Below are 26,098 nucleotides of genomic sequence, written 5' to 3'. Positions count from 1 at the left end.
CAAGCATCTCGGCGCGTACCAGCAGCCGACTTGCTTGCTGGAAGAGCTGTGCTCCCCGGTGCCCGCACTGCGGCCAGCACAGCTCCGTGTCCCGTTCACCACTTCTTGGGGACACGGGCACAGGGGGTCTGCTGGCACGACGGGCCTCCGCTGCACGGCCAGCGGAGCGGTAGCCGCACAGTACGAGGCACCAGAGGATGCAATCGCTGGGGGAAAAGGCTCTCTTACCTTCTGCAAACCGTCCTCTGGCGTCTTCAAGTGAATGATCTGGAGACACAAAAACAAAACCCCAAATGTAACAGCACAGCTCGCAGCCAGCCCCGCTGCCTCGCCGCCCCCCCGCGCCCTCCAGACCACTTTCCCACCGCCTGCACCGTGAACGGCAAACTTTCCCGTGGCATTCATTTTTTACTGGCGAGCCATAAAATCGCCCGCTTGTCCAATTAATGTGAGCATCATCGTTTTCATTTACCTTTCACCATCTCCAGGGAAGGGAAGCGGAGGGGGGGGGGGGGGGGGAAGAGGAAAGCAAACGCATAAAAGAAGCTTCAGAAACACGAGTTTCAACTCATTTACAATCCCAGATAAAGGTTAATAGTTAAACTTCTTCCTCTCCCTCCCACCCTCACAATTATTGATGCCCTTCAAGAAATGAAATGTTTTTTTGTTCTCGTTTACCAGAGGCTAGACAAACTGTCAACATCTCCACTTTATTTACGGGTTGAGCAAGAGCAGTTCCTCAAACATCAACATTTTTTACGTTAATCCTGGAGAGAATCCACTTCTCTAAAACTACGAAAATTTGCCAACTTCTGTAGTATTTATTTTTAACAAACGAGAGCGGGAGCCTCGAGCTACCTCCCCTGCTCTCGGAGGAGAGGAAGGGGGGATGCACGGCTCGGCTCTCCCCTCTTTAAACCCTTTTTCCCCCCCCCTCCTTCCCGCACCTCTCAGCCCCTGCCCGCTCCGCATCCCACCCCCAGCACCTCTCCCCCGCCGGTCCCCCACCTGCTCCGCGTCCACCGGGATTTCAAGGGAGGGAACAAAATCTGCCAAGCGCTTCCTTTTTTTTTTTATTTTTATGGTTTTTTGTTGTTTTTTTTTTTTTTTCTTCAACCCGTCTGGAGGTTTAAACCTGCAAAACAAACACCTCTGTTGAATGCAAACTAAGCTTTGGGGGGGGGGTGGGGGTTCCGGGTTAATTCCTCGGCAGACGGCTACTCGCAGTGTCTGGTTACACAAACATACCTACGGACAGGTTGGAGAGGGGTCCCTGCGAAACCACGGCCGGGGAGGGGGGGGGGTGGTACAAAACTCAGAGCAGGCACGAAGGTGGGATTTGGGGGGGGGGGGGGGGACTCGGGGGGAAGGGTTAGGGGTGGGGAGCAGGAGGGATGGGGAGAGGGGAGGTTTAATATTGGGATGGGACGGGGAGAGAGCAAGCAAGGCGAGGGGCAGAGCCCCCCGGGGGTGCCGCTGGGGCTGTGGGGAGGGGGGAGAAGGGAAGGGGGGGGTGGGATGTCCCTTCGGGTGGCGGCGATAACAAGGAGTTGCGTACGGCCCAAACAGCACAAAGGAAGGCACGGCGAGCCTTCCTCGAGGGAGGAAGGAGGGCGGGGGGGCCAAGGGGGGCAGGACCGGGCTGCGCTGGGGGCGGGCGGGCGGACGGGGGGGGGGGGGGGGGGTGTCGCGGCCCCAGGGTGGCAGCGGGGGCGCTCCGCCGCCCGCCCCCCCCCTGCTTACCTGCCGCTGCCCGCATCGCGCCGGGCACAAAGGGGCGGCGGCGGCGGCCCCCCGGGGAGCTCGGGGCCGGGCCGCCGTCAGGGCTGACAGCGGTGCGAAGCGCTAATTGCGGGGCGCAAGGCAGCGACCCCCCCACCCCCCGGACCGCGCCGCAGAGCAGAGGCGGGGCCGCCGCCGGGGGCAGCGCTGCGGGGCGCGATCCTGCACGGCCCGGCCCGGCCCGGCCCGGCCCGGCCCGGCCCCGCGCTTCCCGGCTGTCACATGGCGGCCGCCGCCGCCCCCGGAGGGTTTCGGGCCGCGCTGCGCTTTCGCTTTGGCCCCGCCGAGCGGGGGGGGCCTGGCCGGGCCGCCCCCCTCCTGCCCCCCCCCCCCCCCCGGGGCTCGGAGCCGGCCGAGGGGACGTGGGGGGTCCTTGGAAGGGCTCCCCTCAGGCCCCGCGGTGGGTCTGGGCACGGGGTGCTGCCAGCCCCCCTCTGGCCCTCTGCGTAGTAATAATAATAAATGCTACTAATAATAGGAGCTCCTGGCTGGGGAAGGGCATGCGGTGCTGCAGGGGCTGGGGGTGCTTTCTTTGGCTTTTCCTGGGACAGACCTTGGGTACAAACCCGTCCCCTCCGGATCCCCACGATCGCTTCAGGCAGTTTGGCTAACGGAGGTGATGGAAATCCTGCTGGTGCGGCACATGGAGGGAACGCTTCCAGCACGGGGCAGGCACTGAACACGAGTACGTTGGGTGCTGCCTCCCTGCTCCGTTTTGCAAGAGCGGTTTAATCAGAAATGGGAGTTAGGATTTTTGCCTCACGCCCCTCTTTTACCGTAGGCACCCACTCTCTTAGGCATGGTCCTCATGCGTGGAGAGGGAGTTCCGCCCGTGAGCACCACTCGCCTAGACATCAGCACTGAGGGACTGAAAACAGCAGTGCCTTTTTCCAGAGAGCCTGTTCATGCACTTCGTGTGAAGCGCCCACCACGGGCACGTGAACCACGTAACGGAGCTGGTGGCTCCCAGCAAGTCCCGCAGGCGTGGCGGCACTTCGCTAATTACGGCCTTCCCGGGCTGCGTGCAGGGAGAGCAGTGCGTGAGGCAGACAGCTGCCGTGACATCCTACCAGTGCTTTTATGTGAGCACTGTCATTCTGGCCGCCTCTCAGCTGTTGTCAGACATGGCACAGCACACGTTCGTGGTCTTCGGTGGACCGGCCTGCAACCACAATCCCCGGAGCCCTGCTCACAAGCACCGCAGCGAGTGGTTGGGTTTACCCAAAGCTGAGCTGATGCCGGTGCCCACCATGGGGCTGTGCCTGCTGGGATGTGCTAGTTGGTCCCTCGGCACCTCAGCCTGCCCTCCGAGTGTCTGGCTTGTTTTACACAGCATGAACAAGCAAAATACAGTTGTAGTGGTTTTTCTCCTTTTTTTTTTTTTTTTTTTTCAAAGTGCAGCTAGATAAAAGGCTACCGCCCAGAACAGATCGTATGCATTCCAATGACAACAAACAAAGTCTCAGTACTGCACATTTTAGTACCCGCACATGAGGTTTCTGTTTCTGAGCTGGAACCATTGGACTTGCTACTCACTGCTACATGTAGCAAAAAAGGCTGTGACAGTTGTGATTTTTTTTTTTCCTTTTTTTTTTCAGCATTTATCATGAGGCATGAGGAATTACTGATAAATCATACTCTGTGAACAAATACTCCCTCAAAAACCCTTTAGTAGTAGGTCTGTTATTTTGAATACTTGTTAACTTGCAGCTTAAATTGCAATTGAGACCAAAAGCATGTTGTAGTCCTATTCCATAGCATTCCTTATCTTTATTTAATTTTTCCTTCAATTACAAGGACAAATTTGACCCCTTTTGTCTGTGTATTTCTTAAGAAATCCCCATGAAATCAAGGGCACTAGACAGCAAGATACTGCAAAATGGCAAAATAGGGCAGAATCTGTCCCTAATTATACGTTTCCCTCCTCACATCCCCTCTCCAGTGACAGCATGCTCACTGCCCAGAAACAATGTCCTGAAGTTAAAAAAGAAACCATTTTACAATAAGTGAAATGCAGGGAAACAATAGCCTAATTTACCAAATAAGAATAGCGAGATATCATCCCCGAAAGAGTAATCCAGATAAAAGAAGAGAGAGTGAAGAGATGATCAGGCGGTCATTCAGGCCTATCTGCTGATGCTGCCTGAGAGATTAAATCTGCCCTAACAAAACAGAGCGAGGGTCTGGAATAATGTTATCTTCCCTCTCCTCCCCTCCCTGCTCCCCCTGCCCTGCTGCATTTTTATCAAGTTCTGCTACCTCTGGAAGCACTGAAAACAAAAGGAAAGGGGGAAATGCAGAAAGTGAGAGGAACTTTTTCTTTCTTTTTTAGTTTAAAAAGAGGCGTCCACCTACTTACTTGTTATCTCACTTTCCTTTCAGGGCATTTTATGCTACATATTTGCAATAAAAATATCATCACACAAGGATAAAGGTAAAGAAATATCCAGTAAAGTTGAGTCCAAACGTCCATGGTATTTTAGGCAAATGATATTTTTGGCTTTGTTTGCTTGTTGGCTTTTTTAACATGAGAAAAGCTGGTCTCAGGGAAGTGAAACATATTCTTAAACCAACAGAATGAAAGTATTTCCACCTTCAAAATTACAGGGAGGAGAGCTGCCTAGCAGAAAAATATCATAATGATCTGTAGCAAAATGATGAGTGCCGAGCAGCAGGGAGAGGGATGAGTGAGCTCAAAGCTGCCCCTTGAAGCAGTTTTCACAATATTATAATTTACCAACATATATGAGGAAAAACAAAACAAAACAAAACAAATCAAAAACCACATAAAGGACAAATTAAGATGTATACCTGGCACAAAACGAAATTTGTTTCCAGATGCTTGCAAACTCTGTTCATGATTTAAGTAGGTCTGAGGTTATTTATGATAATGGTATGCATGAGTCTAAATGACATCCTGTTCCGAAGAAAAGAGCTGACAGAAAAGTGCTTTGGGGCAGTCTACACCCTTTTTTGTCTTCGGGCCATAAAGACAACCAATGTACAAGCTGTGACAGAAGCGTAGCGCTGGGGTAAGTGGGCCAGCAGTGTTAAATACAGTGTGGAAAGGTGCTTTTGCCACAGGAATTAGAGAACAGCTTTCTGATCATGGGCTGGACAGATTTCCTATGTCCTTGGACGGGACATTTTGCCTCACTTTTTTTCTCTGTAATGGAAGGAACATTTCTGTGCAATGCATGTAGTGCAGTCCCCCACTGTGTAAGGACAGTTACTTTCAGGTTTGTAACCTGCTGCAGCAGTCTCACATGGAAGGTGCTCGATCCAAAGTGGCGAGGCATCAATTTAAGACACTTCCTTCCCTCTGAAATTTCAGTTAGTAGAGGTATTGGTATTGAAACCCAGTCCATACTGAGGGAGAAATTAAGTAGTGGAGTCCTGGAAATTTGCTGTGGGTTTTCTTTCTAAGCTTCAAACAGCTTGAATTTACTGAAGATTTCTTCTGTCAGCTGTCCCACTCTACTTCTCTTGTCTAGAATAGGTGTTTGGTAGGGCAAAAATAGTGTTGTAGGTCTGTAGGGGTAGTTTATAAGTGTCAGTAGTTGCCCTTGAGTTTATTTAAGTTGAGATTAAAAAAAAAAGTATTAAGTCACCATTTGTCCAGGGTGCTTAGAACACCGGATATGCCGGCACTATCTGATAGACTGCAAGCTGCCCAGATGTGTTAAATTAAAGTTATTCTTATTAAAAGTTTCTTTTTTTAAAAAAAAAAAAAAAGGAAAAAAGAAAAGGGTGGAACTTTTCTCTTTGTAGTTTTAAAGAAACTTTACATAGCATGGTTGTACTCTTTTCTAGTTCCACTAAAAACAAATCTAAGTCCCCAAATTACAACACAAATATAAAGATTTCCTGTAGTAATTACTTGATTTGGAAGGGAAAGTTAAACTGATTCTGCCACATGTAAAGAACCAGACAAACGGTCATGAGTCTTACTTTGAGTAGGTTGAGGAGGAAACAGTTTATACATTATTATTTAGACAGTTAGTAATGTTTTTGAAAGCTCCCAAGTCCCATCTTCAAAAATTTGGAGACTTAATATTTTTCTGTCAGTCAATGAGTCATCCTGATTCACATAAGGTGCCATAATAACACGGAGAAAGGGAAGGAACATTGTTCGATTTGTCCTACATAGTATTTTAGCATCATATTCAATACTTCTGTTCTGTGAATTCGGTTCCAGGCTCAGTGCTAGCAAGTGGGACTAAAAGCAGTCCAGGAATGAATGCTGCTTTGAGAGAGATGTAGAAACGGGAATGGTAATGCTAATTCAGTCCAAGGATTATTCAATATTCAACCTCAAATTATGGCTGGTGGTGGATACTTCAGAGGAAGCTGCAAGAGCCCCAACAAAAGGCATTTGCAGATTAATCATCATCATTAACCTATCTCTTGTTACTTGGACTTACTGAAAAAGCATGAAGATTTGCATCACTTCTAAATTTAATAGTACAAAAACAGTATTATCTATATTAGGAATATAGCTCTCACTCTCCATATATATATTTCTTATTTTCTGGTTCCATCCAGACCTTGCTTTTAATGGCATCTTATGACAGTGAGTTCCACAAGTTAACGATGCCTTGCACAGAAAATTCCTGAGATCTCTTTTCCATTTCCTCTTGCCTTGTTTATCTGTTACTCATACATGTCATGAGGGTGGCCAAGAACTTCCTAATCTACCTTACATAACGCCCATTATATTTTACACATCTGTGTTATTTGTCTTGCCTTCTGATTATCCCCTGCTCCCCAAAGCAGCCATCGTTTGTTTCAAATACCGCTGTTATCTGCATCACTGACAGTTCATGTTGCTCTTCCCTGAGCCATTTTATTTCTGCTCTGTTGTTTTTGAGATCCCATTCCTGGCAGAGGCTTCCCACTGATCTCTGTGATGACCACGCTTATGTAAACCTTTCTCCCACTCCTGCCTCCCCTCTCCTATGCTAGCCAATATTTAATTAGCTTCCTTTACTGTTGCTGCACTTTGACCAGAAGGTTTCACTGTTATCCACAGTGATGTCCAGATTTCCATCCTGAGTCACTACGGCAAACGTAGAGGCAGAACAGCGAATGTGTTTTTCAGATCTTGTGTCTGCCGTGTAACATTTGCCAAGCTGTTACCCATTCCCCTGGCTGCCTTGGGCCTCTCTGAAATTCCTCCCAGTCTGTCAAGCATTTGGCCAAAGTAACCACTTGCACTGCCTCAGATGGATACCGCTCGGCTGCGCTTATCCTTCCCTCCGCCCGACTGCGGGCAGCCCGGGCTTGCTCAACTCAGTTTAGGAAAGAAAGTGAACAAGAGCTGCAGAGCCTGGGCCATCTTTGTGTCAAAGGGGCAGACTTTCATCTCCCGATTACTGTCCTAGGTAAATGGAGGTTCCCTGGGGAACGGGCCCTCCTCTGCTGGATGTGATTTGGGGAGCAGTTGTGTTTACAGCCTTTTGCACTGTCTGAACCCCGCTTATCACCAGATAGGCCATGGGAACTGGAAACAAATATTTTTGGGGGGGGGTTGTAACAGAGTGCACACTGAAGTGGGGTCTCTTACTTGTTCCCAAATATTCTTAAATGCTCGCAGTACTAGAAGTGATTAAATGACTCTTTTCCCCTGCTCCATTTGGATATATCTGCTGCAGGCACAGGAGAGAGCCCCTTCCCTCTGGATTAGTGTTAAAGTGAGAGACATTGTTAAAAGGCTAATAAAAAATCAAGGAGCCATAAATGCTAAGTGATTTTTAAGTAAATATGTTTTTTTTATTATTATTATTATTATTATTCCCAAGGAATGCTCAGCTGTTAGTGTTACGTTTGACAGCTTGTAAAAAGGTGAGTTTTCACTGAAGAGCAGGAACAGGTCGAAGAGAGACAAAGGCATGTTCTGAGATAAATTGAGGCTAGCGGAGGTATCTGCTCCCCAGATTGAAGGTGTTGCATTACTCTGCGCAATGTCCAGAGAGGGAGAAGTCTGCACAGCAAAATGGTCATAAAATACATTTTTTTGTAAGGAAGACAGGAAATGTTTCTGTCCAAAAAAAAAAAAAAAAGAGAGAGAGAGAAAAAGAGGGGGGGGTAAGAGGGAGAGCATCCCCTTTGGTGCAATTTTCCCATCTGGTGAAACAAAGTGAGAGAGCTCCCTCCCTCCCAAACCGAGTATCTCAAGAGCAGCTCTGTGCCTTGTGGCAGCAATGTCAGCCCCAGGGCCAAGTTTTGGGTCCCCCTGCACTGCCAGCCCTGCACACCCAGCGGTGGCACCTCTCGGGCAGCTTGACCAAGGTAGGGCAGTCAAATAGATTGAAGCTGGGCTTGCTGTAACATCTTTTAAGGACGTCATTTACGTCCTTGTTTAAGAACGTAACTCAAAGGTCACTGTATTGGCTTGGAGGAAAAACACTTGCTGTCTCGTTCTTCCCTCAGGGTTTATTGCCAGCGTGATTATATTTTCAGGAGTGACAAGGGAGGCCCTGATCCATAAATCTAGGGGAGACAGAGAGTGAGCTGATTATCAGACACCTCCTTCCCCACTCCGAAGTCAATAACCTCAGCATCTTGCAAGGCTACTTTCTGCAGGAAACCAATCTCTCAGGCAGGCTCTGCCCAGTTGCTCAGTTGCAGCCAGCCTACCTTTCCCACAGCCTTGAAACCAACAGCTTGCCCACTACCCCAAAGCCCCCACAACCCCTTCTTTTCGTGCTGGTGGGAAAGAGGTCCTCACTGAGAGGGTTTGAAGGGCTGTGGGCGATTTGGGAGGAGAGTAAGTGCTTGCTTGAGGGAAGGCTGCTGCTCCCCACTTCCAAAATCAATAGTGCAGCTCTATCCCCTTGCAAACACGGGGCCCCTTCCCTTTGAACCTCCCCAAAAATGATTCAGTGGTGTTTGAATGACCAGGAAACCGCTGAGACTGTGCAAAACGTGTCCATTTAGGACAAACCAAGGAAGACATCCGCAGCCTCCCGGCGTCTGATTTCCACCCGCAGGTAAGTTTACTGCTAGGGGGCTACCGGTGCCTTGCTCGAAGGCGAGTGGCGAGCTCGGCCAGCCCCTGTGACAGCTCGTTTGGCTCCCGGGGGGCTGCCCGCAGGTGGGACTCGGGTTTTGTGACCCACGCACGAAGGGACCGCGTCTGAAGTAGCCTCTGCGAGTGGCTCCAAGCGCACGGCGCGGCTCGGCACGGCTCGGGCAGCCTCCTGTCCCTCCTGTCCCCTCTGTCCCTGCCGTCCCCCCCACCCCGTCCCTGCCACCCGCGGCATCGCGGCGCAGAGGAACGAGTTAACTCCTCGGGCTCAACCCAAAACCTTCGCCGAGGGATTTCCTGTTTTAGCACCAAACCGTGCAGTTTAAAACACACGTTAAAGGGATTTTGCTTTCACGTAAACCTCCGGGAAGAACGACAATAATAAAATAATAATAACAATAATAAAAAGCCCCCCCCAACGATGCCCAGCATCCTTCCCGACACCAACCCGGGCGCGCACCGGGATTTGCCCCGCCGGCGGCTGATCCAAACCCCAGCACAAGGACCACAGAGAAAGAAGTTCCCTTTTATTTTTTTGGGGTGCGCACTGCAGAGCAACAACAGCATCAAACTGAGCCGAATACCCGCGTTTCCCCCCCACCTCCTAATGCGGGGAAAAAGCAAAACCCTCCCCGGGCCGTGCCAGACGGTGCTGTGCGGGCAAGGGATGCACCAAATCTCTCCCACCTCCACGGAGCGGTGCGGAGCCGGGACAAGGAGGTTATCCCCTGCCAGCCCTTCTCGTGTGCCGCTTGGTTAGGCGTATTTCTTTCTTTTTCTTTCTTTCTTTCTTATTATTTTTTTTATTAGCCGTCTGATTTTCTTTTTATTTATTTATTTTTTTTCGCCGCTACGAGGAGTGCGGTTTAAATGCTAGCTCCACGGTGGTCCCGGCACAATAAAACCACGTTCGTTTTCACATCCTTCCCAAAATCTTTCGCCTCGTTGCGGCTCGCGTAAACAGTTTTCCGATGTGACTGGGGGGGGGGGAACAGCACTACACGCAAGCAAAGAGCAGCGCGGGGATCGGGTTGGATAACCACGGGCGGCGCGGGCAGAGGAGAGCAGAAAGTAAAGAGATTGTCTCCCAGAGCATGTGAATTTATTTTATTATCGTTATTATTATTATTTTTTTTTTTTCAGAGAACGTGGCGAAGGAAGTTTCATTAAAACACAGATCATTTTGCCCTCGCCTGATGGGCGATTGCACGGAGCAGCGTCGCGGGGAGCGAGGCGAAGCTTACGGGAGCGGGTGTCGCTAATTAGAAAGCAACGAATACAGGCAGTTCCCGGACATTTGGCTGGGCAGCGGAGCAGGAGGAGCCGGCGGAGGGGCAGCGCTCCCTGCCTGCCCGGGGGCCAGCTCCGGGACGGCTCCGCACCGGGGGAATCGGCGCGGATCCCCCCGCCGGGCTGCGGAGCCGAGCGCGGCGGCCGCCCTGCGTGCGCGCAGCCCTCCGCGGGCCTCCGAGGATGCCAGGGGGGGAAAACCCGGGCTCGTCTCCTCCGGGGGGTTCCCCCCCCGAGCCCTCTCCGCGTTTCTTGGGGGTTTGCGCCGCCGCCCGCCCGCCCGCCCTTCGTTTCCACGCGTGGCTCCCGCTCCCCTCCCCGCCGCGAGTGGCCGGCGCAAGCTCCGCGCACCCCCGCGGGACCCAACGCGGAGTGGTGACGGGCAGGGAGGAACAGGACAGCCGACAGCCCGAAGGGGTTAAAGCAAAAGGCTTTGCGGCTGCCGGAACGACAGGGGAGGGGGAGCGAAGGGGGTAAGCAAGAGGGTGCCGCAGCCTGTTGATAACGGGTGGGAACCACCTGGAGGTCGACCTGTGAGAGGGGTAAAATATCCATCCATCCATGCACCCACCCACCCACCCATCCATCCATCCATCCATCCATCCATCCATCCATCCATCCATCCATCCACCCCTCCCTCCCTCCCTCCATCTCTCCATCCCTCCATCTCTCCATGCATCTCTCCCTCCCTCCCTCCACCCTCCCAGCAGTTGGGCGAGGCTGGGACCCACCTGGGGAAGGCGTGCGGGGCCGCAGGTGCGCGGTGCGGAGCAGCGTGGAGCGGTGCACAGCAGGGAGCGAGGAGGGCTAAGGGCAGCCGGAGCGGGGACGAGCGGCTGGACCCGCACCTATGGCCCCAGCACCAGTGGCCTCCATGGAAGGAGCTCAGGGGGTTCGCCTCCGTGGGCCGGGACCGGGGCGGGTGGGCTTTTCCCCAGCAGTAAAGCCCAGGGCGGCGTGAGGGGCTGGCGGGGAAGGGTTCCCCTGCTTGAATTATGCTGGTGTTGCTTGTCCGACAGCGAGTGGGTAAACGAGAGCCAGCTGAGCCCTCCTGCCAGCCTCGCTGGGGCTGAACTTGAGGTCAGTGGAGCGCAAAACTCCTCCGGGGAAGGAGGAAACAAATGTTCGTGGATCGGGTATCGACAAACTTGAACAAGTGGGAGGGGGAGAAGGAGAAGGGGCAGTCGGAGCTGCCTTCGTAAAGCAGTAAACAGCGGCGTTGGGACAGAGTTGAAAGGAAACTGCCCAGCAGCTGCTCGGAGTTTCCCTGTGAAGTGCTTGTCCTAGGCTCTCCCCCCCGAGCGAGGAGAAATCCCTTTACGAGAAGCCAGAAGTCCCCCCGCCCCCGGTAGCTGCAACCTGTGACAGAAGTCGGCCATCCCCGGACAGGTTCCCCTGCGGGCTACGGTCAGGCCGGGGGGAAACCGGACTCGGAGAAGAAACCTCACCACTGCTGATTAAGGCCTTCACACGGGGACACGATGTGCTCCAGTGTCCTGGCCACAGTGGATTCGCCTGCCGGGCAAAAGGTGCCCATCCCTTCGGCAGGCTGCGGGTGCCCATTAAACTGGCCCAGGGCAGGCTGGTGAGGGGAGAGCTTCCCACTGATTTTTACAAACTGAGAAACCTTAAGCCTGTATCAGGTGACGAGAGAGAGGGGGAGATCAGGGGGTTTCAGCACTTGCAAATCTCTTCATTTCATCACTTTAAAAAGGAATTTTTATCTCTAACCATACTGAAGGTAAATGATCTATTAATAATAATAAAAGAGAGTTCCAAGCAGAGAGACCCAGGTATTCAGGGTTTTAATGGACTTCTGGTTTAGGATTGATTTTCTGAACAATGCTTCAGCAATGGTTTTTCATAAGGTACAATATTTGATTTTTCCATGAGATATCAAGAACAGATGCATCTAAGTAAACAGATACATGTAAGTGCAGACACTCACAGAAGGCAGTGCTCATTTTGTCCATGTGAGCTTGGAGAATGATTTATTTTTGTAGCCCTTAAGCATAATAATAATAATAATAGAACATATGTGTCCATTTTATTGCCGTATTTCCAAAGTTCATACAACTCAGCAAGCAACAAGCATTTTTGTTTCAAGCTGGGCCCTAGACCATATACTTTATTAAAAAATAAAAAAAAAAAAAAAAAACAGAAAAATCCGCAAAACCCAGAAAATTGTGTGCAAAGGGATGAGGAGCTGCTTTACCAGAACAGTTGTGTCTAACGTGTACATGAAGGATCAGAGCAGGCTCCGTTCTTACTCACCTAACCAGAAAGCAAATGACATCCCGAGCTAAGGCTGTATAATCATTCCATTATAAACCACACGTTTCCCAGTTGTAAATGGTCACGGTAAAAACGTATTTGTGGCTTAAATTTGGTGTGGAGAGTCTTAGACAGGACATTTTTTTCCCCCTCTATGAAAGATTTTAAAATTAAGCAATTCGGTCAATTCTTTGGGTTTGGAAACTGCAGAAAAGGATCTTTTAAAGTTATTTTCTAGGTTTTAATGCTTAGAAGTGGTCTGTTTTTAAAAGTGATCTTCAGTCATTAGAGAGAGAAAGAACTTGAATCCATGAATTAAATTTAAGGGGAGTTTGTGATGACGTTCAGCAGAAACAGGAGGAAGCTCAAAACTTTTCACATCATTTATATATGATGTACTATGTAGACCATACACTGAAGGTAAGCTGTAGGTGAAGTTCCAGAAGTCAATTTGGTGGTATAAGGGCACCGAGTCTGAAAATTTATTCTGCCTCAAATATTTCCATACTATACATTTATACTGCCTATGATGTCCCTGAGGACCTAGTTGTGCATCATGCCATATGGATGGGGACTCTTTTAAACTTTTCAGTGAAACCTAGGATGCAGGATGTGGTAGCCAACAGCCAAGCTATGCAATAGGTTGAGTAGAGGAGTGAATTCTGTCATCACTCGTGATGCTGTCAGGCCGGGACTCTGTGGGGCAAGGACCTCTCCACAACGAAGGGTCTTGTGCATCACTTCTGGACATGGCTCACAGAATGGGATCAAAGACACCCAGGTCCAAAGATCTGACAATGGGCACAACAATCCTGGAGTTTTTTTGAGTGTGACTGCTTACCCCACTCTGATTTTATGTTTGCCACATAGACAGGTACTAGATACATTGTTTTGTAGGACACAGTGAAACTCTAGATTAAAAAATAAACAGAAATACAAGTATGGGAGTAGGGGAGGAAGAGATAGAAAAGCAAAATAAAAAAAGAACAGGACACAGAGGAGAATGTCGACAGGACCGCGTACAGTTGATACAGGGACTGAATCGAGGATGCAACTAGTGAAACTGTGGGAAGGGTCTGGTGCCAAAGGCCACCCACCAAAGGAAAAGAAACTCCCAAGATTCACGACATATCTCCATCTCCATCTGCACTCTATCTGCATCTATGTGCCTACTAGACTCTACCTGCGTCTGACAGCTTAATTTTCTGAGTACCATTTTGGCAGCAAACTGAAATTTCTCCCTTCCCCATGTCCTGGGAAGAGCAACTACTCCCACACGGCACGAGGGGGAAAGCTGGAGGGGGGCACTGGGAAGGGCTCAGTAGCCATCCTGCTGCACAGTGAAGACTGCTCTTCAGCTAGGGCCCGTGTCAGACCCCATGAGCTCACACTTACATTCAGTGTTGTTCTTCTGCTCAGGACAGGACCTTCTGGTGGCTGTGTCTGCAGGATGGTCCCAATTTCCACCACTGTGGCAGTGCCTAGTACCTCTGATGCTGCTGGTCTTAGCAAGGCCCACGCTGAGGTGAGTGGATCACAGGCTCAGGGGTAACACCCCCCTCTCTATCACTGATACCATGCCATGCAAAAACATAATCTGTAGAAGTGAGAAATAAAAGGCTAGAAGGAGTAAGGGGGGACTGAGGGAGAGGCTGAGAAACGGAGGCAGTTGCAATTCTTCATTTATCCTTAGGTCAACACTGCCGAGGGCAAGGCCACAGCTCCTGTCAACAACAATAGCCAGGCCTAGGTGACAAGACAGTGTCAAAGAAAATGCAGCAGGTCCTGTGTGCAATTTCTGTAAATGCTCTTGGTTACACTTGTTACCATATATTCTTTGACAGCTGTCCTAGTGTACCTCTGGATCCCTCGAAGCTCTCAGTTTTTGTGGTCTAGGGGGGTCAGAGCAGGCAGATTATGTGGGACGCTGTGTCTGGCCCTGCTGCCGTAATCACCTTGAGCAGCTGAGAGACTGCAGCAGGGAGTATTGCCTGGCCCCATCACATCTCTTTTTCTCTCTCATGTGCCACTCGTGTCACCCTTGTTTGTAAGAACTTCACATCACTGCACTGAGAAGCATGAGTGCAGCAGCACCACCACCTCTGCTCCTCTCCCAGCTTCATGCCTACTCTCGCTGAAGGACGTGGCAAGAAGGAAATGAGTTGCTGTATATCAGTGTTGTGCACGCTGCAATGTTGTGAGATCCTGTGGAATTAAGTGTGTGGGAAGACAAAAAAAAAAAAAGTAAAATGCTATTTATTCTTCCTTGTACTTTAGTACTACTCAACATCTGCTAGCAATATTTAATCTAATGTCTGAAAGTGTGAGTTTAGATGCTATCAAATGGATGGTTCTGATCCTGGAAACCTCTTAAATACATAGCCCTGACATACATTAATTGCTTTCATTTAAGTAAGAAGATTATTCATTTATCATCAGGTAATTGATTTAAAAGTGTTTCCCCGTATGTTTACACTTGTCATGAATTGGTGTGCCCAAGGATTTAATCTTTTAATAGAGTTAGTCATTTAATGAAATCTGATGGTCACTGCATTACACTAACACCTGATGATACTTACACAGTTCTTTCTGAGGAGGAACTGGATATCTCATTTCGTATACAGAAAAAAATAAAAATAATAATAATAAAAAAATCATTGCAGGGATTTCAGCTGATATTTTCTCACCAGATGCTTATACAGGGATTTTCCTGTGTGAAAGGTAGGCACTGGGCTGTGAGTGCACATGCAAAAGTACATATTCACAATACACATAATTTTACTAAATGAGTAATGATATGTTGCTGTCTTTGTGCTGTTACACAGATATTGGTTTGCAGCGTCTTAAGGCTTTTTTTTTTTTTTTTTCTTGTGAAGCTCACTGTTCTTCATCAGTCTGGTTGATGGGTGGTGTTGTTATTGTTTATCCAGTGGATGCTGGTGGAATGGTGGAGATAGTCTCAGGGAAAATAATGAGCTCACACTTATGCTTTTAGACCGGCTGTGGAGAGAAGCTGCCAAGTGCCCAAAGCTCCTTTTGAAAACCAAATGCTGAAAAGCTTTTTACATTTTCATCTTACCGAGGTGACCAACAGGGTAATGCAATAAAATATACTGCATTTAGCCTTGTTCTTGTAAAACAACTTCTATTGATATGCAAGAATGTTTGAGAAGTCTTTCATTTGGCTTTGTACGTATCTTGGAGTAATTTGCAGGCCAGTAATAGGCAATCTTAGAGCAAGTATTTAGCAATAGATTTTAAAACTGATGAAGTAAAAATGCTTTGTAAATATATTGGCACCGGGAACTGCCTTTCTGACCAAATAGTTTATTGCCCATTTTATTTGGAGTTCTGTTTTAATTTAATGATTGATGACATTTATACCTTTAAAATCAGTCATATCAGGACGTCAGTCTTAGATGATAAAATGTTTACAGTTAAGGACATTTGTGCCTGAAATGTCATTGTCCTGTATTTGGTTTGGAAGTAATTCTGATGGTTGCAGAGAAGTGTTGTCAGTGCTCATGAGTATACTTCTGGGTTCCAGTTCTTTACACATTTGCTTAATATTGTCTTAATTCATCTTGTAGTATATATATACCTGTGACACAATTGTAAATTAACAGTATGTTTGCTTGTGACAATTAATATTTCTGTGTAAGCACTATATTTTTTTTGCAGTGATACTTCATCTGTTGATATGTTCCATGTTCATTAAGTCCTAAACAAGTATGTTTTTTCCTTACTTACGGTGGAGCTACCTAGTTCTTTAGTGCTTCATAACAGCTGACAGAGCATTAATACTGGGGGAAACTGTGGAAGGACAGCTTTAATTCGGCAAACTGTTGACCCTCTACTACTTGGATATAAAGACATCTCCTCTTCCCCCTCCCTGTCATTGCCATCTTCCAAAAAAAAAGTGTTATAAACAACTCTTATTACTTGATGTGATTCCTGTTTTTAAATCAGACATCTTCTGTTTTTCCCCCAAACACCACAAATATGTTACTCAGCCTTTGAGACAATAGCTGTAATTTGGCTATAATTAGAATCTGATCAGAGCAGGGAGAATGGATGAATACAAAAGAAATCATCAAATTCCAGAAATGTGACACCATAGGACAAATCCTGCTTGCTTTGCTAATAGAAGCTGACTTGCATGGGTTAGATGAACATAATTTTAATCAAACAAGAAAAAGAGTCTAATAATAATATCAGCTGTTAGAGTCTAAAAGGAAAAAAAAAGAGCTGAAGTCTTTGAGTTAAAAAAAAATTCTTCAAAGGCGTATAAAGTATTTTGATTTAATCCTGCTAACATCTGCCTGTTTTGAATCCGAAAACAGCCTAATGTTTATCTAATACTCTTAGTACATTTTGTAATTAAACTAATTAAGGAAAACATCTTACAGCTTTTCCCTGGAAAGAACTCCCCCTCCCTCTTATAACAGAAACTGAAAATAATCTCTTTTGTTTGAAGGACAGATAAAATGAATTCCCTCTTTACGTGTATTTTTCAGCAAATGCCTTTCAATATTGGAGTCTCAAAAAGCAATTGAGTCCTATCCAGAGAAGGCAGAAACTGCTCCCCCTGAAACCTTTTTCCACAGAAGGAAAGTTTTTGATCTTAGGAGCTCTGCTTCCCCCCACTCTCGACTTCCAAAGTCCATAAAAATGCTTCTAAGCAAAATTAGCTTCCAAGTCCATAAAATTGCAATATATCATTTAAATCATGACTTTTATAGCATCCTTTTTTAGTACTGGAAAGGGGAAACCCATGAAATGGTGTGAAGACATTCTAGGCTTTGAAGATGGTTAGAGATATGATGGCATTTTCAGCACACCTTCTTATTGCCATGAAATGAAAAGTGCTTAGTTGATTAGCAGGCTGATCCAAGAGAATGAACTGCAATTAAAGTCAATGGCAGTTTTGCAGGAGTAAGGACTGCGTGAACAGCCATCCAGGGACTTCTTAACCGCTTTCTTAGGACTGGAGCAAAATCTCTACTTTTTTTTTTGTATTCCATCATCTTTTTCTTCCTCCCTACAGCCACTCCTGTTTAGAATAACTGAGTTCTGGTATTAAACAATTTTAACCACTCATATATATTTAAATAAAACAAATTTCCAAAGATTATTAGGCTTATTGGCCTAAATACAGTCTCTAATTTCATCTTCTGTACAGTGCTGATCCTCGTACATTTTAAGCCTGCTTCTAGAACAAGAAAAATAAGTGTTTGCAGGAGATTTGCAGCATGCTGGAAATAACATATTTCATGTTAACATCTAGGCAATACTGCCATTAAATGTTACTGAAATAAATGGTGTATTGAGCACCCACTTGCATATGCCTATGAACTTTCATATATAGTGAGAAGTATAAAAACATTTGTTTTCTGAGGCATCTGAAGGTGGCATGCTGGGTGATGTAAGGAAGCTCTGCAAGAATCCTCTTCCACCAGACTTCTGCTGTCTTCACGGGGTAAATACACACAGCCTAGTAAGTGTTGGCCCATGCCTGCTCTTGAGAAGTAGGGATCCCCATAGCTCCCCAGGGAAGCTTGTTGGCTGCAAGTCAGGAATTGCCTCATGCCTTTGCTCTCTGCTAGATCTGCTCCACTGAATGCTGAGTGCGTAATGGGTTGGACCAGGTATTCACCCACACCAACTTGGAAGGGATTGGGGTAGGACCTGTGACGAATGTCAAGGTCTAGTTAGTGAATAGTTTTGTTCCCCACAGGAAACAGGGAGATACATTACATTAAAAGATGTAAGGGACAGTATTTTTGAAGGGAAGTGTGAAAAAATGTCAGTTACTATTTCCACAATTTTTTTAGTGACAACTCTAGAGTTAAAAGCTGTATCCTCACATACAAACTCTTACCTTCCAAAAACATATGGTCATGATCATTCAATGATCATTATTTCACATCACAGTAGCATGCAGTTATTTAGTGCATTGTGCAAGGGAATGGGAATGGCACTGTTAATTTTTCATCACTCTTTTATGGTTTAAAGGGCTGCAAGCAGAGGTGCAAGCAGCTCTGAGAATTGATCCTGTCAACTTAAAGTGATTTCTTCCATGCTAGAAGAATTAAATCAGGTTCAAAATGGTTTTGTGTAAGCATAATATAAACCAATAAATAGACCGACAAACCCTCTCTTTCTAGGGACCATTTCATATATTGGACAACCTTTTCATATATTGTTTCACCTAGCCAGGCCAGCTACAAAGAGGAATTGAATTTCCAGAGGCTGCCAAAAGTCTCTGCTCAGCAGACTCTTGTTAATTAGTCAGAAGGAACTTTCTCACTTGAACATAAAAAAAAAAAAAAAAGAAACCTAACAAGTATCCAAACCAGCATTGAACAAAGATGGGACATTGTACAAATCGCTTTTCTGGCAATTAGCAATATTTTGCTCATGCAGCTCTTGTCTTTACCAGAAATACTATCCATTGGCACTGTAACTACTTGTTAAGTAGAACCTATGAACAGTTAAGTGTTGGTTAGACTGGGAACAGTTTAGAGGTGTGTTTAGAGAGTTTAGGTGTGATTTTACTGTTCAAGTTCAGTGGATCATAGCATACAAAAGTCTGAGGTTTCTCCTCATGTTTCTGGAATCATTCCTGCTTTCCTGGCTGTTAATTATATCTCCCGGCTTCCATTCTTCTTTTCTTCTCTCCTTGTATTTCTGATGTCAAACTGATTAGCCACTAAATTGCATTGCATTCAGGTAACAAGATCTTTGTTATTGATTTGCTCTGAAGGCTTTCTTTGACAGACAGACTGGCAGAATCCTTCATCCAGGTTAGGGAATAATCTATTTGAAGGTTTCTTCCAGATGTCACTACTATAGCAACAGCTTCTATAGTGTTAATGCTGATATTAAATAGGGTTCAGCCCAGCATTACCATCCAGCCATATGGCCCTGTTTTTTTTTAAACTTGAAAATCAGTTTGCTGCTTCTTCCATAGAGAAGGCTGCCTGTCTGTATATCTTTATTTCCACTACCTACTTCTTTAACACTCCCCCAAGCAGATTTTAACCCGCTGAAAAGACTGTTAGGAAAGGAGCCAAATTCTTGTTTCATTTTTAGATCTGACTAATCTTCTGCAAATTATAGAAATGCGTGATATTGTATAATTATTTTCCTGTTAAATTCAGTATTTCAGAGATTTGCTGCTTACTTTCAGTTGCTTCACCTCACATCTGTTTTCTACCTCTGGTTCACAAGAGTTCCAGCCCAACCTCCTTTGTCTTCTGATTTCCAGAAGCTCCCTAAATCTCCAGGAAATTTCAACCTCAGGTTTCCTCCCCCTGCTGGCAGAAACCTTCTGGGTATGTTCTCTCCCACCCCAAGACAGCCTTCTTTTCTCTTGTTTTCCTCCTTTTTCTTAAAGAATGAGGGACGACATTTTAGTGCACACCATGACCCCATTTCACTTGTTTCAAATAGGATCCCTAAGCATGCTGCAGAACCAGTCCTGAAGATCTCCAGAGTCTCCTCTCTCCATCCCCGCTGGCCAGACCACAGCCAAGGATGTGAAGACACCCCACCAAAGCAGCAGGCAGCGGTAGGGTTGGTTCAGATACCTGCACTGAGGGACATGAGAGGATCTGTGACCACATAGCAAGGGAGGTCAGTCCAAGATTAGCTGGGCACTGAGGCTCAAGCTGGGTTGGGAGGACATCTTTACAAGGGTAGGCAGCAGCCTGGCAGGAGCGACGAAATGCATTTTCTCAGCTAGGCTCTGGGGCCAAAGATTCAAACCCAGTGGTGGGAGTTATCTGAATGTAAGGATGTAAGGAAGGCTTTTTCTTCCTGTAAAACACTGCCCAACTGATGAGGTACTTTATGGATAGTGTTGGAACGGATGGGAAGGATGGTCTTGTAACTGTGGGATTCAGTGGCAAATCAGGAAATCTGGGTTTAATAACCAACTGTGACACAGATTTCCTGTGTGACCTTCTCCAGATCACTTACTCACCCTATGACTCAAGTCCCAGTTTGTAATATGGGGCAGCAACCCTTCTTTTCTCACACTGTCCTGTCTATTTACACAGCTCATCTGTGGGGCAGGTGTTTCCTTCAGCTACACGTAGCATGTTGCTCCAAAGAGATCATTTTTAGTTTGGTTCCCTTCTCATAACTGATATTACTTTGGTTCATACAAATTGTCATGGGTCCGGCTATAATTATCTGCGTAACTGTTTTGACAATATGTTTTGTGGAAATGTAGCTTTGTGGACCCCCTTTTCATGTGAAATAACTGTATTTCTTTCAGAAGAGGAATTCAAGTACAGTAATAAGAGAGGTGATCCCACTGATATATCACTAAGTAAAATCTGACGTGCAGATATAATGAAAACATGAGGCAGTTTAATAATGAAAAATGTATAGTCCTGAGCTAATGGCTGAAAAATGTTTAGTGAAGGATTACAGTGAAGTAGAAAACCACAAGAAAGAAATTCAGATAGATTAAACATTAGGAATTCATTTGTAAGTCCAGACAATCTATGGGCTGTAATGTACTTTTATGGTACAACAGGATGCAAAGAAATGGTTTTCTGAAAGACTTATTATCCTTCCTTTTAGGACTTCTGTAGTCTTCATCGAGCACTATGAATCTGCCTTTGAAACTCCTATCTAGCCTCAGGGTCCTTTGGTGCCATACCCACTGAGAGACGGGCACTGAACCAAAAGACCAAGGCTGAGTGATGGAGGATGCAAGTGCTGGCTACAGGCGGAGGGAGGACTTAGTATCAGTGAAGAAGACTTTGTGGCATCAAATGAATTGAGACCAGACTGAATTGACTCACAGGTGAGTCACGGCACCGAGTAGCACATTAGGACTGGCTGTGAAGGGCTGAGTTAGAGGACTGAAAACATGCTGAATACGTGTCCCATGTGGACAATGAGCAGTGCCTCCACATCCAGAAAACGGGGGACTGCGTATACTGGAGAGCTGGAGGGCATCTCAGATCCACACTTATAGCTGGAAAATTTGACTTGCTTCGGTAAGAAGTATTGCAGGTGGTTAGAGTGATCCCAGGTATTCAGAGAAGTGTAATGGATAACAAATGTAGATGCTTGTAGCAGAGCCAGAGTCTCATGGATTATGGCTCTCCTCCCAGGGGTTAAATAGGTGTAAGAATTAATTGAGTTATCCAAAGTGTAATTGGTGGCCCAGTATTGCATTAAAAAAAATCCAGAAGTTTAATGTGAAGTGGTGATTGCTACACAATCCCAAGGTGCAGAAAGTTTCCAGAAATCTCTCTCAACTTTTAGATCTTCCAGTATGAAGGCACCTTGGAAAATTTGTTATTTCTATTTTCAGCCTGACAGCATTCTGTTGAATTTCCACCTGGGAGGCATACTCCAAGAACATGCATGCTGGTGGAAGAAAATCAAGATCATTTATGGTTCTTCTATTAAAATGCCTTGTCTGTCACAGGCCAGGCTGCAGGGGATGATGCTGTGGGGCATTGGCTGTTCTTCCTGCGTATCCAGTGGTGCTTACCTGGGAAGTCACTGGAGTTCTCTGTTGTAGCTGTGTGTTTGAACCAAATATGTTCAGGATTGTGGTAGACACTTCTTCTGTGTGAAGATTTGCACGAATGCCCTTTTCCTGTGGACATGAAAGCAATCCAACTTTTTCCCATCTCTGAAAAGACACTTCCCTTTTCCATCAACTCACCAACGTGTAAGGGGAGATCTATTTGTGGCATGTCAACAACATTGCTTTTTCACTACCACCAAGTTGCAATTGGCCTTAGCACTCAGAGTAAAAGGACTTTTAGATACACATTACTGCTCTGCTACAAGGAGGAAAAGGTCTTATCAACTGCTTGTGAGAGATACCTTTTTTGTTTATTGAAAATGTTGATTCATCCTCTTTTACCTGTCTACAAGCATTGCCCTTTAGCTTATTGTGTATTTTGGGCTTTTTTAGCACTTCCAGAAAAAAATTCCTTCTTTACCTCAGTCAGCCCTTTTTATCATGCAAAAACAAGTTCTCAGCACTTCTCAGGCAGGGAAGCCCTCAGCTCTTCTTAGCCCATTTTGTGGGATGCTCTGAATAAGGTCCAGTGAGGGCTAGGGGCCAGTGGAACCAGCTCTGGAGGGTTAAGATCAGCTTTTATGTGCAGGAGAGGAGACCTGAGATGCAGGGCCTGTCAGTGAGCCTGCTGTCCCTACCCTTCTTCCTTTGCCTGAGTTGGGGTGTGTTGGCTCCCAGGGCTGGCACAGCTCCAGTTTTCGGGAGGCCAAGCTGAGAGCAGTCTGATGCTCCCCATTTGCTGATTGTGGCTTAAAGCCAGTTCTTCCCCCCACTGAACTCTTCTTCCCGTGCTGGCATTATGATACTATTAAACTGGTAAATTATCTCTAACAAAGTTGCTGCCCATCCCCTGGAGACATCTGGTGCATCTTAACTCACCTGAGTGTCCCCATCAAAGCCTCTAGGTCAAGCACGGTTGGGACCAGCTAGTTCATGCTTTTATCCTCTGGTTTTGTGGTCTGGGATTAACCTTTCTGATGCTTTCTCATTTTATAAAATGGATGCTTTTGCAGGACCTGTCATCTCTAAAGCTTTCAGAACATGCCCACCAATATTTTATCTGGGGAGCACAGTGAGCAGGGGAGATGCATTGCATCACCAAATTTTTGGGAACTTTGTAAACAATTTTCTGTGCAGTTTTCTGCTCAGTTTTCTACTTCAGTTTTCCAGTGTCTCTTTGTGCTTTTGCTTTTTTTTTTTTTTTTTTTTAATTTGTAGGGTTTATTTTAAGCAAACAGCTCCCAGAGCATAAAAATCAACATAAAATCTTTTAAGAGCTAGTTTACATTGACCAGCTGTCACAGAAAGAGAGAGAAATGTGTGGGATAGTGGTGGACAATATGTGTACAGAGGAAGGTAGGCATTTTAGAGTTGTTAAATCCTATTGCTAAGCCCAGGGCTTAACAGGCTTCACATTTTTTGCTCCAGGGTATCATGGTACAGTGAAAGCAAGCTGATGGGCTCCATTAGCATGAATGATAGCTTCCTTCTACACACAAGTCAATTTGCAGGTAAAGTTTTTTTCACACTGTCAAGAGATAAAGAAAGCCTTTCTGAAAATGTCCTGGAGCTGATCTTAGGGCGAGGGAGGGTCTCAGTTCAGTCAAAGCAAATGTTTGCTGACATTGTTCAGCTATTTTGGAAACTGTTAACCGTTGTTTTCAGCCTGACAAAATTAATAAGTGGATTCCCTGAAACAGAACATTAATCTCTGTCATCACCAGCTTCACTTCTTAAAACTTCAGACGTTTTTGTTAAATTCCTACTTTAATTTAAATAATAAAAAGATATCTTCACAAAGCACTATTCACACAATAAATGCTGCATGCACTTTAGTTTTTTTTTTTTTAAAGATTAGAGCAGTTTTATATGTTCTCTTTGCAGTCTTTCTCTGGCTTCTTTTGCCACTTGGTTTGGTTGGGTATTTTGCCAACAAATAAAGTGGTAGAGGTGAGAGCACTTTTTTTTTTAAAAAAAAAAAAGACTGTAAAAAGAAAGCAGACCATGGGTTAGGCTATAGCAATCTAAAGAAGACATTAATAGGGCCAGGCATGGAATACTTAAAGGATTAGATCCCAACACAGCACAAGCATTACTTGAAGCATATTTGTCTGTTAGGAAATACTTGATGTCACTATTTGTACTTTTAAAGATAAATTTCACCTGTATGCTCTAATGCATCAGAAGAGTTAGAGCACACATAAATAGCTGCCTAGAAAGGACACGTGAAAACTCTTAAGTGGCCATGCTGCTGTAAATACAGTGAAGTAAGGCACCTGCATATAATGTGCCCACAATTCTTTAACAAGCTGTGGTTAAAGTAGGTACTGTGGCAAAGATAGAAATGTAAATAAGATAAATTGCAATATGAGCAATCCAGAGAATGAGCGGCAGCACAGTGGTGAATTCTTGTTACATCCCAAGACAGAAAAGAAGAAAAAGGAAAAAAAAAAGTGGCCTGGTCGGAACATTGTGTTTGTGACTGATCTCTACTTGTTTTCCCTCAAAAACTTTCAGGATCCCTTTGGTAGCTTTGTGTTGCTCCTTTCATTGCAGCTCTGCATGGAGCAGTGGATGGTATTGATTTGAGTGAGGAGACTTAGCAGGACTCATGATACTATTACTCAGGCTGTCTGCATCCTTCTGTTTCCTGGGGTTTCACCCCCTAGGGCTTAATGTCATTAAAATTGCTGGAAATACTGCAAATAACAAGCGTAGCAGCACTTTCCAAAGACTGATAAGTTTGTCTGCCAACTTCTACAGGTCAGAGTGAAATTTTGGCCCCATGAAATCAGTGCTAACATCCTGCTAACTTCAAGAAGGTAAGAATTTTAGTTTTCATATTTATTGTTCTGTTAGAGCATGCTATTGCTGCCCATTCATGCTCCTTCATTTTCCATTTCATTACTGAAAGGAAACCCAGCCCTGGTTCATAAGGTACCAGGAACTAGAAGTGTACAAGGAAATTGGCAGGAACTGACTTTTGGTTTATGGGCAGACGGTCTGCATTTGTAATGAAGCTTGTTATAAGAACCTCCATGGCTTTATAAAAGTTCTGTTCTCTCTCCAAGGACATCACGGGTCTCTCTCATTTATGGGCATGGTGCAGCATGCCTTGTTCACTCAGTAATGTTTGCCATAGCCAGACATAACCTTTAATATTCATTTATTTGTGGGAGATAATACAACATGCACCACTGTGGATTACTAAAGGAGGAGAGTTCTGATGAACAGTATTTCTGAAGTAAGTGTTTGCTTACATCTCTGACCTGCAAATTGCTGGAGGCTAGGAGAGTGTGGTTGTTGGGAAAGTGTACCAGGAAAACATTGCTGTATTTTTCCTTGTTTTGTACTCCTTCAAAATTATCTGCTTTTGGCCACTGTCCCCATGTTTTTCTCCCCTTTAGGTATGGGAGGCAGCCCATCCCTAACAGAGACTAAAACACAAAAACAAAACAAGAAAAAAAGAAGAAAAAAAAAGAAAAGAAAAAAAAAAGAGAGAGAATAGGTGAAGAGAATACATTGGAGAGGAAAAAAAAACAAGTGATCACAGGTGAGAAAAATGATAAAAGGTAGATATAGTGGAGAGTCAATAGGTTAAAAATAGGGAACCAGAAGGGGATGCTTGGCAGAGCACCCCAGCTGCACCCACCTCTCCCTTGAGGCACCCAAGTACCTGCTGGATGCTGACCTGTGGTACCCTGCAAGGAGACATGGCAGGGCCAGGCAGTGGAAACAGGACTTACTGTCTCTGCCTACCAAGCTACCAGGGACGCCAAATTAGCTCAGAATGCATGCTGGGCCTTCAATGCTCCTTATATTCTCCTGGTGGAGAGAGCTCTTAGCACATTGTGTCTGAGTGGGGTGGGTTGATGAGGCAATGGAATGAGAGGGCAAGAGCTCATAAAGGTGTTGCCAAGATGTGGTGTGGAGGTGGACGCTCTGGGTACCGTGGTGTCTTCTAGAGCCATCTGCAAGGAGGCACCTGGCAGGGCCTGCAAACTTAGCTGAGGTAAGAGAAGACTGCAGGACTTATGGAGGTCTCAGAGGACTGTGGGGTTTAAGCAGGACCTGTAGCCCTGGAGCAGATGGGAACAAGGACAAAGCAGTAAGGGCATTCAGTGAGCTGGGCAAGTAGTATGGGATCCATCTGGCATTGCTGA

At 45.9% G+C, this 26,098-nt stretch overlaps 1 protein-coding gene and 1 long non-coding RNA gene across 6 annotated transcripts in view; one reads left to right on the top strand and one right to left on the bottom strand.

The window, feature by feature from the left end:
* The window catches only part of PRDM1 (PR/SET domain 1), a 111,647-nt gene extending 100,485 nt beyond the window's left edge, over positions 1-11,162 (bottom strand). The window contains exons 1-3 of one of the 3 annotated variants that reach the window (XM_083830157.1): positions 10,834-11,162; positions 1,009-1,135; positions 229-267 (exon numbers count right to left, since the gene is read on the bottom strand). The gene's annotated coding sequence lies outside the window, so the exon portion shown is untranslated. Of the gene's footprint in view, positions 1-228; positions 268-678; positions 954-1,008; positions 1,136-1,743; positions 1,985-10,833 lie in introns of those variants that run through there. The other 2 variants (XM_083830154.1, XM_083830155.1) reach the window with 2 other exon arrangements.
* LOC310897041 lies at positions 11,044-23,805 on the top strand. 3 transcript variants are annotated; one of them, XR_014582010.1, is made up of 4 exons: positions 11,044-13,901; positions 19,832-19,949; positions 20,972-21,197; positions 21,714-23,805. It is a non-coding gene; the product is annotated as an uncharacterized lncRNA (long non-coding RNA). The 3 variants fall into 3 exon arrangements; XR_014582011.1 differs by lacking the exon at positions 11,044-13,901 and adding an exon at positions 18,706-19,713; XR_014582012.1 differs by lacking the exon at positions 11,044-13,901 and having other exon boundaries at positions 18,706-19,949.
* Positions 23,806-26,098: the final 2,293 nt, after the last annotated feature.

Source organism: Anser anser, assembly GCF_964211835.1.
Source record: "Anser anser genome assembly, chromosome: 3".
In the NCBI taxonomy this organism is placed as follows: Eukaryota; Metazoa; Chordata; class Aves; order Anseriformes; family Anatidae; genus Anser; species Anser anser.
The sequence above is the reverse complement of the archived record's forward strand: the minus strand, read 5'-3'. Positions and strand labels throughout refer to the sequence as shown.